Below are 15,112 nucleotides of genomic sequence, written 5' to 3' on the forward strand. Positions count from 1 at the left end.
TTTCCCCAACTCTTCATCTGCACTATTCCAGCCTTTAGGTTCATGATTGTTCAACAATTTGTCTGGCATTGTATGTTAACTCTTTTTTTCAGCCACCAGGTTCCAGATGCTACCATGATGCCGACTAGACTTCCCTGGACAGAAGACCCCACCAATGTGTCCTGGAGCTCTGCTTCCCCAGAGCCCCGCCCCACAAGGGAAAGATAGAGGCAGGCTGGGAGTATGGATCCAAGAGTCAACACCCATGTTCAGTGGGGAAGCAATTACAGAATCCAGGCCTTCCACCTTCTGTATCCCACAGTGACCTTGGGGCCATACTCCCAGAGGGTTAAAGAATAGTAAAGTTATCAGGGGAGGGGAGGGGATACAGAGTTGTGGTGGTGGGAATTGTTTGGAGTTGTATCCCTCTTATCCTATGGTATTGTCAATGTTTCCTTTTTATAAATAAAAATAAATAAATAAATAAAGTTATCTCTGTCTCTGTCAAATAATAGCAAAGGCGTCTTCTTGGAGTAGTGAATCTTTCATGCAGGCACTGAGTTCCAGTGAAAACCATGGTCAGAAAATACATGAATAAATAATAAAATTAAATGTTAGTTCTCACAGTCATTTATCTCACAGTCATTTATTTACTGAGATGTGGTAGCCTAGAGATCATCTTACTTGAAGAATCCATGACCTTAATTACTTCGAATGTTATAAGTCTTCCTTGGTGGAAGACACATATTTGATTTGTGATTTTATGCTTGTTCCCAGATTTCATGTCTGGATTTTTCCTTACTTTCTTTTTAGGAATCACATGAAAATACATGAGCATTATCATAGTTATGTTTTAATTATGTTCCAAGTATATATCTACATCACTTGCCGTTTTAAAACTATTTTCTGCTATTAAGGCAAATTCAAATTTTGTGATATAAATCGAAATATTTCAGGCATTCCCAAGAAAAGAAGTTTAAACTAATTACAAATGGAAGAAAAGTAAGCACAATTTAATACCATTTCTGTCATAACAACAAAGATCAAATTATCTTTTGTTAAAATTAACCAATTCTACCACTGTGCTTTAATAGTGTGGTTTCTATAATTTTGTACCTTGATTTTTTGCTTTGCAGTGTGGTTCTGGCTTGGTATTGAAGTCCAAGGAATTGTTTGCTTATCTATAAAAGCACAATAATATTTATTTTTTAATGTTATAAGAACTCAATTTGATACAATAGTAAGTATCAACTAAATGTTAGCTCTTTCTTCACATAACCTTGACTTGCTTAATTTTAGGTTGAACTTTTACATTTTTCTGATTTATGACTTAAATTTATGAAAGTACAAGCAAAATTAGCTACAATCTCACATTGCTTGCATCAATGAAAAAGTGAAAGCAAATCTAAACCTTTTTCCTATGTGCCTCATTAGCTTAGTAAAATCTAATTTCCTCTAATTTCTTTCATTTCCCATGGGAAAGACCAAGTGATTATTGGAATTCAAAGTCATATTTCACAAACTTTTCATAGCTCTATGGATTTTTTTTTTTTACTTTGCAAGATAGAACCCAAATTTGAGTTCTTTTTCACACCACATAGGTGAGAGGAAGATGATCGTATATTTTGAGGGGAAATGACAAAAACTTCATGCACTCACTGATGAAATATCTTAACATTGCTAAAATATCACAATGGAACTGGATACTTTCTCATATCTCTATACAGAGAAATAGACCATTCCAAAAGCAGAGCCCATAACAATCCCTCTGGGGCAGCTATACTTTTATCTTTCTTAAATGGGGAAAAATAAACTGCTGAAATGGATGGTGAAATATCTTGTGAGAATGCCTTCTACTTATTATGGACTAGAAAATATAACTAGGAAATCCATTTTTTCAAATAGTTCAGATGGCATTTCCCATAATGCTAGCAGTTTGCAACCATTATGCTCTTATGACACACTAGTGCTGAGACATTTAAGAGTGGCATCATTCCTTTTCAGAATTTATTAATGAAAGAACAGTCATAAGAGAATTTTACACTGCAAATCTGGATATAGAAAATGAGATGGCACTCTGCACTGTGTATGGTTTTAAAAATAAAGATTATTCCAGCCGCTTACTGTTTAGTAGGAGTTCAGATTTTAAAACCTATGTAGGTAGCCTGTAAACATTCAACAATATCGGGAGCAGGAAATATTCAACAGATGAAAATAACTGTGAATATGTTAGATGAAAACACCAGTATATTATGTTAATTTTAAAAGTGAGACATTCAAATACTGAAGAGGTTATTTTTAAAGTAAAGTAGCTATTAGATGGTTATATAAGTCTAAATGTAGTTGCATATTTGAAGAATGGCAAAATTAATGACTGTACAGATCAACTAGTTCCTATGACTAAACAGACTAATCTAAGCAATAAATAAATTGAAAAATAGAAAACTATTACGCAACCTCTAAAGAGTTACCTAGCACCCTTCAAAGACATTACTTTTATCGTCACTTGATTTTTCTTGTTGATACTTTAAAAAATGGAAGAATAGCTATCATGCACTCTTTTCTGATGGTTTCCATTTTTTTAAATATATTTTGAGATGACTCCATGTATTGGATTGTTTGTTTTCAATCCTATTCCATTAAATAAATGCACAATACCTATTCTGTAGTTGATTGGCAAATACTGAAGTTATTTGTAATTATGGATATTTAAAACAGTACTTCTATCAATGTTTGAATATTTTTTATTTGCTTGTTTGTTTTTGCTTCCAGGGTTATTGCTGGGGCTCGGTGCCTGCACTACAAATCCACTGCTTCTGGAGGCCATTTTTCCCATTTTGTTGCCCTTGTTGTTGTCATTATTTTTATTGTTGTAATTGCTGTTGTTATTGTTGGATAGGACAGAAAGAAAATTGAGAGAGAAGGGGAAATAGAAGTGGGAGAGAAAAATACTTGCAGACCTACTACCACCTGTGAAGTGACCCCCCTGCAGGTGGGGAGCCAGGCGGCTTGAACTGGAATCCTTAAGCTGGTCCTTAAGCTTTTCACCATGTGCTCTTAACCTGGTGTGCAACCGCTCAACCCCAATGTTTGAGTATATTTTAGATATAAGAATAGATTTATTATGAAAAGAGGTTAGGGAGGATGAAAATACAATGAGTCTGATGCTGATCCCTGAGTTAGGACAATACCATTTAAGAGAAAATTTATTAGAAAATAATTAAAAGGAGTTTATTAGAGGATATTGAACTTCTGTCTATGCACCACAAAGAGATGGAAAACAGCTATGAGAATTCTTAACTTGAGTTAGAGGTATATATCAAAGAAGACATGCCTGAGTTACATTATATGTGGAAGATCAAGCTTTATAATATCTTTAAAAATTTTCCAGGAGGTTTTTGACAATTTCTACTTCTACCATCAGGATATAGCAGTTGTATTTTTTTTTCATGTTTAACCAGAAATCAGTGAAATTACTAGACAATAATATGCTAGATATTGAATAAGTGACCTCTGGAATGTTAGGCCTGTACAGCGATACCCTAACAAGCTTAGTTATCTTTGTAGTGATAGAATTGGGTGAAGAAATTTCTTTTTAACTTCTTTACTTCAATTTTACTTTTTCAAATATAAAAGACACACATGTGAAATAGCTGGTGTGCTGCTTTGCCTTGTGCATGACTCAGATTCAAATTCAAATATCACCGCACTGAAGGAAGTTTCAGTGTTATGGATTCTTGCTCTATCTCCTTGTTTCTATCAAAAAAAAAAAGTAGTGCAGAGTGGTAAAGCCTAGAGATGACCACTTAAATAGAAAGTAAGAACATATTTTGTCAAATATTTAATTATGTCTATACTAGATGAAATTTATACAATATTGCTGTCATTTGTAAATAATTATGCTAATAAATTCTAACTCTAACCTAAACTTTCCTTCTTTAATATATGTGAAATAATATGATACATAATCATGTCTTATATATTACTAAGCTTTATTTATATTTTATTTAGAATTTTAAATTTATTTTCATGAGAGAACTTGGTTACTACTTTTGTCTCTTTTAGTGTTACTTGGTATTCTGATTGTAAAATTATATGGATCTCATAGGAAAAAAATGTGGTAGGAACTTTTATTTTGTTTGCCCTTCTCTGGACTAATTAGAAAATATATTGGCTAGGGAGCTTGCTTTGCCAGAGGCATGACCCTGCTTGAGCTCCTGATGTACCAGGTGGGAATACTATGGCAGTCAGAGAAACTTCAGTGCTGTGTTGTCTCTCTTCATGTCTTTTTATTTTCTATCTGGAAGAGCTGGCAGAGGGGTCTGGTGGTGGTGCATCTTGTTGAGCGCATGTATTACAGTGCACAAGAACCCAGGTTTGAACACCTGGCCCCCACCTGCAGAGGAAAGCTTTTTGAGTTGTGAAGCAGTGCTGCAGGTATTTCTCTTTCCCCCTACCCTCTCAATTTCTGTCTATTTCTATCCAATAAAGATTGATTTTAAAAAGTACTGGCAGAGAGAGTGATGAACCCTTGGCAACAATAACAACCACAACCATTGTATTATTTATATCTTAAATGTTTGACATAGTTATGACAACTAAAGTGATCCTCCGAGATGGTAGTTGTTCTTCACCTTTTGTACTTTTTCCATTTGGTAGAACAACTATCATCTCTTTCATTAGATTAGTAGGGGAGAAAGTTTACCACATTAATGCAGCTTGGAACTGATTCTATTGTAATTTTAGTAAAATTTCTATGCTGATCTGCTCATTCTGTCACTAGGTCATAGTCTTAAGGGATTCCATCTAAGCTTCTTGATCTTTTGCTTTTCCCTCTTAATGCACTAACTGCTGAAGTTTACCCTTTTAGGTCTAATTGACAGTGTTTGAAATTCCACTCAACATGGAGCACTTGTGCTGAACCTACTGATAATAACAAAGTAGTGCTCTAATTTCTTACTTCGCTTCTTTATCATCAACATTTAATTTTCGTTCTATTTCCTTTTGTTTTATTTTCCTTTTTTCAGTTTCCTCTCTTTAGTCTCATTGTCTATCTGTCATTACATGCAAACTGAAAACCACTATAATTATTCAACATTTGCAATTGATCTCCCTCAAAGGGTGAGACAAGTTTTTCTCAAGATGTCCAAAATAAGCTCCTTCCAGAAAGTGTTAACGTGGCATGGAGAATGAAAGTCTTTTACCACTACTTAAACTACATTAGGATGGTCTTTTCCAATAGCAAACTACCTGTCATTGAGAGTCCCTCCAATAAAATCAGACATTTATTTGCCAAAGACATAATTTGGGACTGTCATTTTATCTTTTATTACTGGAACATCCTCAGAATTTGTTTCTAATGTATTTGCAGTAGTGGTAATTTCTTTACTACTTTCTGTCACTGTTGCTTTATATATTTTAAAGCTACTATTTTATGGCACAAATGTATAATTGATGATTCTCCTAACATATTGAACCTATTATCATGTTGAAAACTCTAACTTAGCTGTTAATTTTTCATGTCTTAAGTCACATTTGATGTTAATACAGCTGTTCAGAATTTCTTATTTTTGCTTTTAGTGTACACCTCATGATATACACTATATTCATAATAAGTTTTTTTCAGTTATTTCTGTTTTCACTTCATCATTGATTCTATTTTTTTGAGATAGTGAGAACCAGACCATCAGTCTGACATATACAATGCCAGATCAAACTCAGAGCTAGTGTTCAAAATTATAGTCATTTTACCACCTCCTGAAATGATATTTATTGCTTTTTTATTTTAGTTACATTTTTCTGAATCAGTATATGTTTAGATATTTTTCTTCTTAATCTAGAATGAACATTTTTTTATTTTGTATTCCTTTGGTATTACTAAAATTTTTATTAAACACACACACACACACACACACACACACACAGAGATAGAAAGAGAGAGAGAGAGAGAGAGGCAGAGACAGTGACAAAGAGAGAAAGAGAATACCAGAGCATCGTTTTTGAGTGTGGGACATGCAATACCCAGAGCTGAATTCAAGACCTTAAACTTGAGAGTTCTCTGCTTTATCCACGGTGTCAACTCCTGGGTTATTGGATACTTATGTCACTACTACCTTTTCCTCCTATTGTGTTTGTTTGTTTACTTATTTATTTATTTTGTGTTTCTATAAATGATTTCATTGTTCTTGGTAAAACTTTTAAAATTCTTTTTTGTACTTTATTCAGACAGAAAGAAAAATACAATAAGAGAACAATAGCATCAGAGTCCATCCTAGTGCTTGGTATTCCCATGGATATGATGCTGGTGCTGAACTCAGACCAGACTATTTCTGGCAAGCCCCATGCCCAGCTGGTTGAGTTATCCACTGGTCCCTTGAATGTCCACTTTTAGATTAATCAGATTATTTTGTTTAGTTTTTTTTTAAGATCTATAATATTGCTAGTTGTGGTCTCTTCTACTGCTCAAGATGTTGCAACGTATAACTTTGACTCAGTAAGATTTAATATAGAAAGTGTACTCCCTATAAAAGGAATACTTCCCTTACTATGCCTAAGATGCTAAGAGCTTTAAATAATTGGCATCAGGCACTTCTATCTGCCTTATATGATGTTGCTGTCAAACATTTTAATTTCATCATTCATTTAATTCAATGAACACATAGTATTATTAATGTCTTGTATTTTAACCTTTTATTGTTCTAGTTACTTTCCTATAATTTCATAATTCTATTCAGGGAAAATGAGAGTAGCTAGGTTCAACATAGGAGATAAATCAAAGAAATTGAGAAAGGAAAGAGTATGAAAATCCATTGATTTACTACTACATGTCAGGAAGTATGTACTGTGTTAGTAACAATAGAATTAATCATCCTTTTCCTGAATACCCTGGGTCTGCAACCTAGTTCTTTATACTCAGCATCATTTAAAGCTCTAGGAAACCCTGGAATTTGCTTTACGTACCTGTATAGGTAAATCTTACTTTTCATTCAGCAAATATATTTTATGTGCTTGTATGTGTAAGTGTTATCTGAAGAAGTTATATAGAACAAGAAAGGTAAAGTCATAGTCATTTTGGTGGCTACTTTCTTTCTTTTTTTTTTAATGCATAGCATTTTTCAATTTTTCACATAAAAATTCAGCCCCCACTAGGTCCTCCTCTATTGTGGCCATTTCATATGTGGAGAAAGGCAATAAAAATATTTCAGTCTGTATGTGATTGACCATATCATGTAAGAAATGAAAGTAATATGATATGAATAAATAAGCTTTGATTTCTATTATATATAGAGCAGGTATATGAATTCTGTGACAGAGTTATATTTTAGCAAATACCTAATGAAAATATTAGGGCCAAAAAATAGGCTAGGTCTTAGAAAAGTTAAAGACTATAAACATTTATGAAAAATTTTAAATACTGAGTGGTTCTTCCTGAATGTTAAATTGAGGCTTATCTTTTGGTACAGAGGTCAAGGATGCTACAGAACTGGAATACAAAGTACAGAAAAAAATCAGACATTTAAAAATTTTTAAATTTTCCTTGATTTATTGTAAGTTTAGCACACTTTATAGTATCCAATTTGCTGACTTGTTCAGTGACAAGTGAAATTCTTACTTCTAGAAATTCTTGTATCTCTGTAAGATGTTCTGGACTTCTGGAGGCGACAGTATGGAGCCGCAGCAGCTATGTTTTTCTCCTCTCCTCTCCCGGGTCAGCTAGGAATACCAAAGGAGACCACCTGGGACCACAACAAGACAGGACTAGAATGACTTCAGGAACCCACCAAACTACCAGTGAGTGCATACAAATGTGGCTCATGGACAGAGAGGAGCCTAGGGAGAGATTAAGTGGCTGGTAACAGTCCAGCAGTTTACCAGTTGAGACACCATTTCCAGTCCACTTCACCAACAGGAAGACAGAAAGACGGCTGAAGGTAGGAATGGACTCCCCTAAGACTCATCAGATTCAACTGTGAGTTTCCATTGCTACTGCCCTCAGAATCTAGAGCAATGGCAGGGATGCCCTGAGCTGACACCAGGGGACAGAGAACTAACCAGGAAACTCAGGAAAAGATGTATACCTTGGTGGCCTAGTGGTGCAGCTGTGAGTCTGTTTGAATAACCACTGGATTATTTCTGCCCCAACCTGCTTTATATCTTGGTCAGGAGTCAGTGATTAAGCTAAGAAGCCTACTTATACTTTAAAAGCCTCAGGCTCCTATAGCCTACAGGAAAGAAAAAGAATAAAAGAGGCTTTTAAACCACTGAGCTGTTAAGTCACTGAGATCCAACTCAAGGATTAAATAATATTGAAACAACTGTCAATTTCCACAACTGTGAACCCTTTAATTACCTTACATAGACACAAGTCAATACAGCAAGAGTGATCAGAAATTTGAAAAGGACTGAGAGAAGGACCTCATGACATACTATATAAAATGATTAAACCAACAAGAAGAAATATTGGATAAATGAACCAGACAAGAGTCCAGCTAAAAGTCCCCCAAAGGTTGAAGCACAAAATAATGAGGTTAACATCCAAACACTAGTTAAGGAAATAATCACAGGAGTTAATAAAGAGTTTGAAAGAATTGTCACCAGAAATGCAGAAACAACAAACGAGACTCTAGAAAAAAAAAATTATCTCAAGGTTATTAGAGAGCTGAAAGCTGAAATAGCTGAGGCAAGAACACAAATAGCTGAACAAGCTTAGTATTAGAACAGTGTAACAAAATAGATGAACTCCAGAAAACAGTAGAGGGGAGAGAGAATAGAATAAATGAGGCTGAAGACAGAATTAGCAAGATTGAGGATGAATTAGAGACAACTAAAAAATAAGTAAGAGATCTCAAAAAGAGATTAAGAAATACAGAAAACAACAACAGAGACTTACAAGATGACTTCAAAAGAAATATGACTATTATTGGCTTACCAGAGGAAGAAAGAGAGGGACGGAAAGAAAGCAATCTTCAGGACATAATAGCTGAGAACTTATCTAGTCTAGAAAACATAAAAGAAATAATGGTTCAAGAAGTCCAGAGGTTCCCAAACAGAATTAATCCAGACTTAAAGACACCAAGACACATCATATTTAGAATGACAGGAATAAGGGTAAAGAAAGGATCCTGAAGGCTGCAAGAGAAAAACAGAGTCACCTACAGAGGACAACCCATAAGATTAGGAGCAGACTTCTCCACACAAACACTACAGGCCAGAAGAGAATGTCAAGATATCTGTTGAGTGCTCAATAAGCAAGGCTTTCACCCAAGACTACTGTATCCTGCTAGACTATCATTCAGACTAGACAGAGGAATAAAAACTTCTCAGACAAGCAACAGTTGAAAGAATCAACTATCACCAAGCCTGCCCTGAAAGAAATTCTGAAATGCCTCCTATAAACAGTCAGACCACCATAAATAGGCCATCTATCAGAACACTCTAAAACTCTACAAGAATGGTATTAAAATATCGTCAATCTTTGATATCAATAAATGTCAATGGCCTGAATTCACCTATTAAGACACAGAGTAGGAAGATGGATCAGAAATCACACAACCCACCTAACTCAACAGGAAACTCACCTAACTCAACAAGACAAACACAGACTTAAAGTGAAAGGATGGAAAACTATCATACAAGCCAATGGCCTACAGAAAAGGGCAGGAACAGATATTCTCGTGTCTGACATGACAGACCTTAAAATAAGTAAAATTAAAAAAGATAGGGATGCGGTTCGAACCCCGGCTCCCCACCTGCAGGGGAGTCGCTTCACAGGCGGTGAAGTGGGTCTGCAGGTGTCTATCTTTCTCTCCTCCTCTCTGTCTTCCCCTCCTCTCTCCATTTCTCTCTGTCCTATCCAACAACGACAACAACAATAATAACTACAACAATAAAAACAACAAGGGCAACAAAAGGGAATAAATAAATAAAATAAATATAAAAAAAATTTAAAAAAAGATAGGGATGGACATTACTTAATGCTCAGAGGATCAGTCAATCAAGAGGACTTTACAATTATTAATATATATGCACCCAATAAGAAGCTATCTAAAGACATCAAATATTTACTGAAAGAGCTACAGCAATATAATAACAGCAACATAGTCATAGTAGGGGACCAGCACACCATGCTCTCAACTTGAAAGATCATCCAGGCAGAAAACCTATAAAGACATGGGGAGCTAAATGAGGAGATAGATAAACTAGAACCATTGGACATTTTCAGTCATTCATCTTAAGAAACTGGAATACACATTCTACGCAAGTCCACATGGGTCATTCTCAAGGACAGACCATATGTTAGGCTACAAAGATAGCATCAGCAAATTCAAGAGCATTGAAATCATCTCAAGCATCTTCTCAGGACACAGTGGAATTAAACTAACACTTAACAATCAACAAAATATTAGTAAGAGTCCCAAAAGGTGGAAGCTCAGCAGTAGACTACTTAACAACTACTGGGTCAAAGAGAAAATAAAGGAAGAAATCAAAATGTTTTGAGAGTTCAATGAAAATGAAAACACAAGAAAACAGAAGTAGAACTTGAACTGGAATTGGCATGTTGTACCAAAGTAAAAGACTCTGGGGTGGTTGGGGGTGGGGGGGAATACAGGTCCAAAAAGGATGACAGAGGACCTAGTGGGGTTTTTATTGTTATATGGAAAACTGTGAAATGTTATGCATGTACAAACTATTGTATTTACTGTTGAATGTAAAACATTAATTCCCCAATAAAGAAATTATAAAAAATAAAATAAAAAATAAAAAGATGTTCCAAAAAACTTAGTGTATATCTAAGTTCTATGTAAATATATGATAATAGATGCATAAATGATAGTTTTTCCCATTAATCTGAATAATAATTATTTTCATATTCTAAGTGAGGAAACATAAAAGCAAATATGGGCACACCTGGTGAAGTATATGTGTTACAATGAACAAGGACCTGGGTTCAAGTCCCTCATCCCCACCTATAGAAGGAAAGCTTTGGAAGATGTGAAGCAGTGATGCAGGTATCTCTTTGTCTCTCTCCTTCTCCACCCTCTTTCCCTATCAGTTTATTTCTATCTTATAAAATAAACTTTATAAAAACATATTATAAGTGTAATGAAAGTTATATTTAAGATTTCCTTGTCTTCTTCCTTTCAGCTATTTTGAATTACATGTATACTCTGGTGATAAAGAAGAGTAAATTCTAGTTTCATATCAGGAAGAAAAGTAAATTGTGCTTTATAATGTTTCCCTTTAACCATATATTTTTTCTCAGTTTCTCCCAACACCTCACTAAAAGTAGTTTACATAAAATAACTTCTTGGTATTGGGGAAGAAAAAGAGAGGGGGGGCAGAAACCTAGAGGGAGAGAGAGAGAGAAACTTATGAAAAGGAACTAAAGCTCATCAAAGAGTATTCCAGAATATAATAACTAAGGCTGCCAAAGTAAGTGATGCCAACTAAATGAGAACATTACTTAAACTATAAAATATATAATAATTTTTTGTATGGATGTAGTTTAATTATTGTATAGTGTATACCTATATTAACATATATATACATAATAAATATGATATATAACAATTATAGTACAATTATCTCGTATATATTCAACATATGTTATTTATGTAATTTGACTCCATTTAAATTATTGTCTTTATGTGCTTTTCAGAAATACTTTGGAAAATTCTTCTAGCTTACATTTTCTGTTTTATAAAGATAAACTGCACAAAACAACCATCTACATATATCACTTTGTGATATATTTTAGATATATTATATTATATATATTTAAATAAAATATATTTATATATTTTATAATTTGTTGTATACTCAAAACTAAAAGTTATAACATTGGAAAAGTTATAAGAACAAAAAATCAATAAGGAAATAAATGATTTTTCAAAATAACAGATTTATGTTGTTATATTTACAGTGCATAATGTTTATATAAATTATAATGCCATCTAGAATTATTTTCCAAATAAGTATTATTTGAATATATTCATTATGTTCCTTTATTACCTAGTTTTATTGGTAATGATTAAGAAGGGTATCTGTAGTTTTTGAATATTAATATTTGCTTTACAGTGTCATGATGAATATCTTCCCATATAAACTTTTTATCATTTTAGTAAATCATTTAAAATTTTCCACAAATGCACTGAAAATACACAAAATCATGAAAGCCCAAACTACAAGGCACTAATTATAATTGCTAACAACTACCAAATAGAATGTATTTATCAAACTTGTCTTTATATAGCACTAGAGATATTAAGCTTTTCAAAAATCTTTAAAAGCCATTTGCATTTACATTTTAGTTCTCTTCTCATGAAGGTCATTTTTTTTCTAAACTATGCACAAAAAGACAAAGAGATCCATTTGCTTTCATATTCTCAACTCATCAAAGCTAGAACTAAATTGTCATAGGGAAAATGGTATTGGTGGCATTTTCTAAGGTAATGGCATTTATTTCACTCAGAATTTTTAATAATTTAGACTTAAGAGATAGAAGAAACAACATTTCATATTTAATGTTTTCTCTGCTCTGTGGTTGTATCCTTAGACTTTTCACAGAAAGAAGGTTTCATCCACAAAGAAGAATATTTGTAATACATTTAAAGGAATACTAAGACTATTAGTTGAATAAGACAATTAAGAAAACTGGAGATCTTGGGTAAGAGATCTGGAGCTATAAGTTGTAAATATTTACAGACCCTACTAGATAAGAGGATAAAATAAACACTAAGAACTATTTTTAAGGAATATTTAAGTGTGACTGCAATAGGGAAGTTCAAAGAAGGATATATGACATCAATAAATTTGGCAGCACTTATATTATTTATGCAACTCTTGATCTTTTGTTAAGTATTTCCCATTGACCACACCTAAGTGCAGAATGAGGAACCTCCCTGACATAGAGTTAAAGTCAGCTTTAAAAGAAAAACAAGACAAAACAAAACAAACAAACAAAAAAAAATGAAGTGAGAAAGGAGGAGCTTAGGAAACAAAATACTCAGCACAGTTCACTTCCTTTGTTTATCAATATCTACACATTTTCTTTTGTATGAAAAATTTAGGTACCATAAAATATATCATTAAAATTCATCTGACTAGGAGTCTGGCAGTAGCACAGCGGGTTAAGCACAAGGCACAAAGCACAGGGACTGGATCCCGGCTTGAGTTCCAGGCTCCCCACTATAGGAGAGTCGCTTCACAGGCTGTGAAGCGGGTCTGCAGATACTTATCTTTCTCTCCCCTTCTCTGTCTTCCCCTCCTCTCTCCATTTCTCTCTGTCCAACAACGACGACATCAATAATAACAATAATAACTACAACAATAAGGCAACAAAAGGAAATAAGTAAATATTAAAAATAATGATATGAGTTGTGTCAGATAGAGTGATTTTGAAAGCAAGGAATGTTCAAGAGAACTTGTACGTCAGTCCCCACACCTCCTTTATTTCTACCTTAATATTCCCATTCTGTACTTTAAGGTCCAATCCTTTCCATTCATGTCTTATCTTAATATAAAAAATCTGACAAAAGTAAATAAGAGTATCAAACAGTAAAAACTTTAGAATCAGAATCAGAGTTTGGACTTAAGCTTGACCTTTCTTTCTAGTGCAGAAAAGCTGCCATAGATTCACTTTGACTTGCCATTCGTGTTCTAAATTTGTGTTTAAATTCTAAACAGGCCTTCAAAATGCCATTTTCTTTGTGTACTCTTTTTGGTAACATCAAAAGCAATCACCTGATCTTGTAATCATGATAATCACTGCTGTTTCCATGGCAACTACATACCACCATCTCTTCTTGATCTTTCAGTCTTGCTTTAGACTTCCTTTTATAATCTAGTTATTTGAATATGATGACATGCATACTATGACTTGTAAGGGACACATTTCCACTGACTAGTGTATTATATATACATTTATAAAATATATAAGAAACGAGTTCAAGAAGCCAGTGGAAATGATATTTTGTTTTCTAAATCCACCTGTTGAGCCACTCATTTGACCACTGAAGGTCTGAAGCTGAAATCGTTGTACACACAAATGAGCAAATTCAGGCAAGTTTAGTAAAGGGACCACTTAATGGTTTGAGTAGAATTGACAAAAATTTAAGAAACAGTGAAATTCCTTCAGGAAGGAGATCTATTATTATAGGAAGAGTTTTCCTTAAGGGAGCCTGTTTTCTTTGATAGATGGAAGCATTCAACCTATGTCAGACTATCATTGATTAGTCACGAAAGAAAGCAGTTCAACATCAGATTCCCCTCTTCCTTTATCTCCTTACCAGGAATTTTGGTTTGATAAGCCCATTTAGAATCTACAGAATCAGAAGCCCCCCTAGGCAGCTCTCTGCATAAGCCTCCTGTGCACAAAGTTTCATGATGCAATTTACATCCTTAAAATTTGAAATTAAATATATCTGTTCTTATATCTATTTGTTCAACTAAATGTGATAAATATAAACAGAGTGCTAACAACAAAATGCCCAATTAAGATTCATTATAACTCTTTTCAATAATAGCCATATTGATATTTACTATATTCCTGCTATTGATATTATTTTAATTGCTATAATAAAAAGCCAAAGTAATTTTTAAATATTTTTATTTCTTTATTGGAGGATTAATGGTTTACAGCCAACAATAAAATACAATATTTTTACATGTATAACATTTCCACATAACAATTCAACCCCTACTAGGTCCTTCTCTGCCATCATGTTCCAGGACCTGAACACTCCCCCTAACCCAGAGTCTTTTACTTTGGTGCAATAAATGCCAACATAATTTGTATGACATTATTTAGGTATCTCTTTATTTATAGTGAAATATATATATATATATATATATATACATATATATATTTTTTTTTTCTCATTTAACCAGTATGTCATATAAATATATATTCCTAGTATGACATACTGGTTAAATAAGGTTGTGGGACCAGAACTTCCTATTTTGTTTGTACTTTTCTCAAATGTCAGGCATCGTACTTATATTCATAAGTACCACTAGCCTCCTAGTCTGAAATCTGGAACAAATAGTTTTTAAAAGTATATATTCTGGTTAAAAATGTGGTTATCTTATAACCACATAGGTTCCTTGGATCTTATATTGGTCATTTTCAAAT

The sequence above is a fragment of the Erinaceus europaeus genome, chromosome 15 (genome assembly GCF_950295315.1).
Source record: "Erinaceus europaeus chromosome 15, mEriEur2.1, whole genome shotgun sequence".
Classification (NCBI taxonomy): Eukaryota; Metazoa; Chordata; class Mammalia; order Eulipotyphla; family Erinaceidae; genus Erinaceus; species Erinaceus europaeus.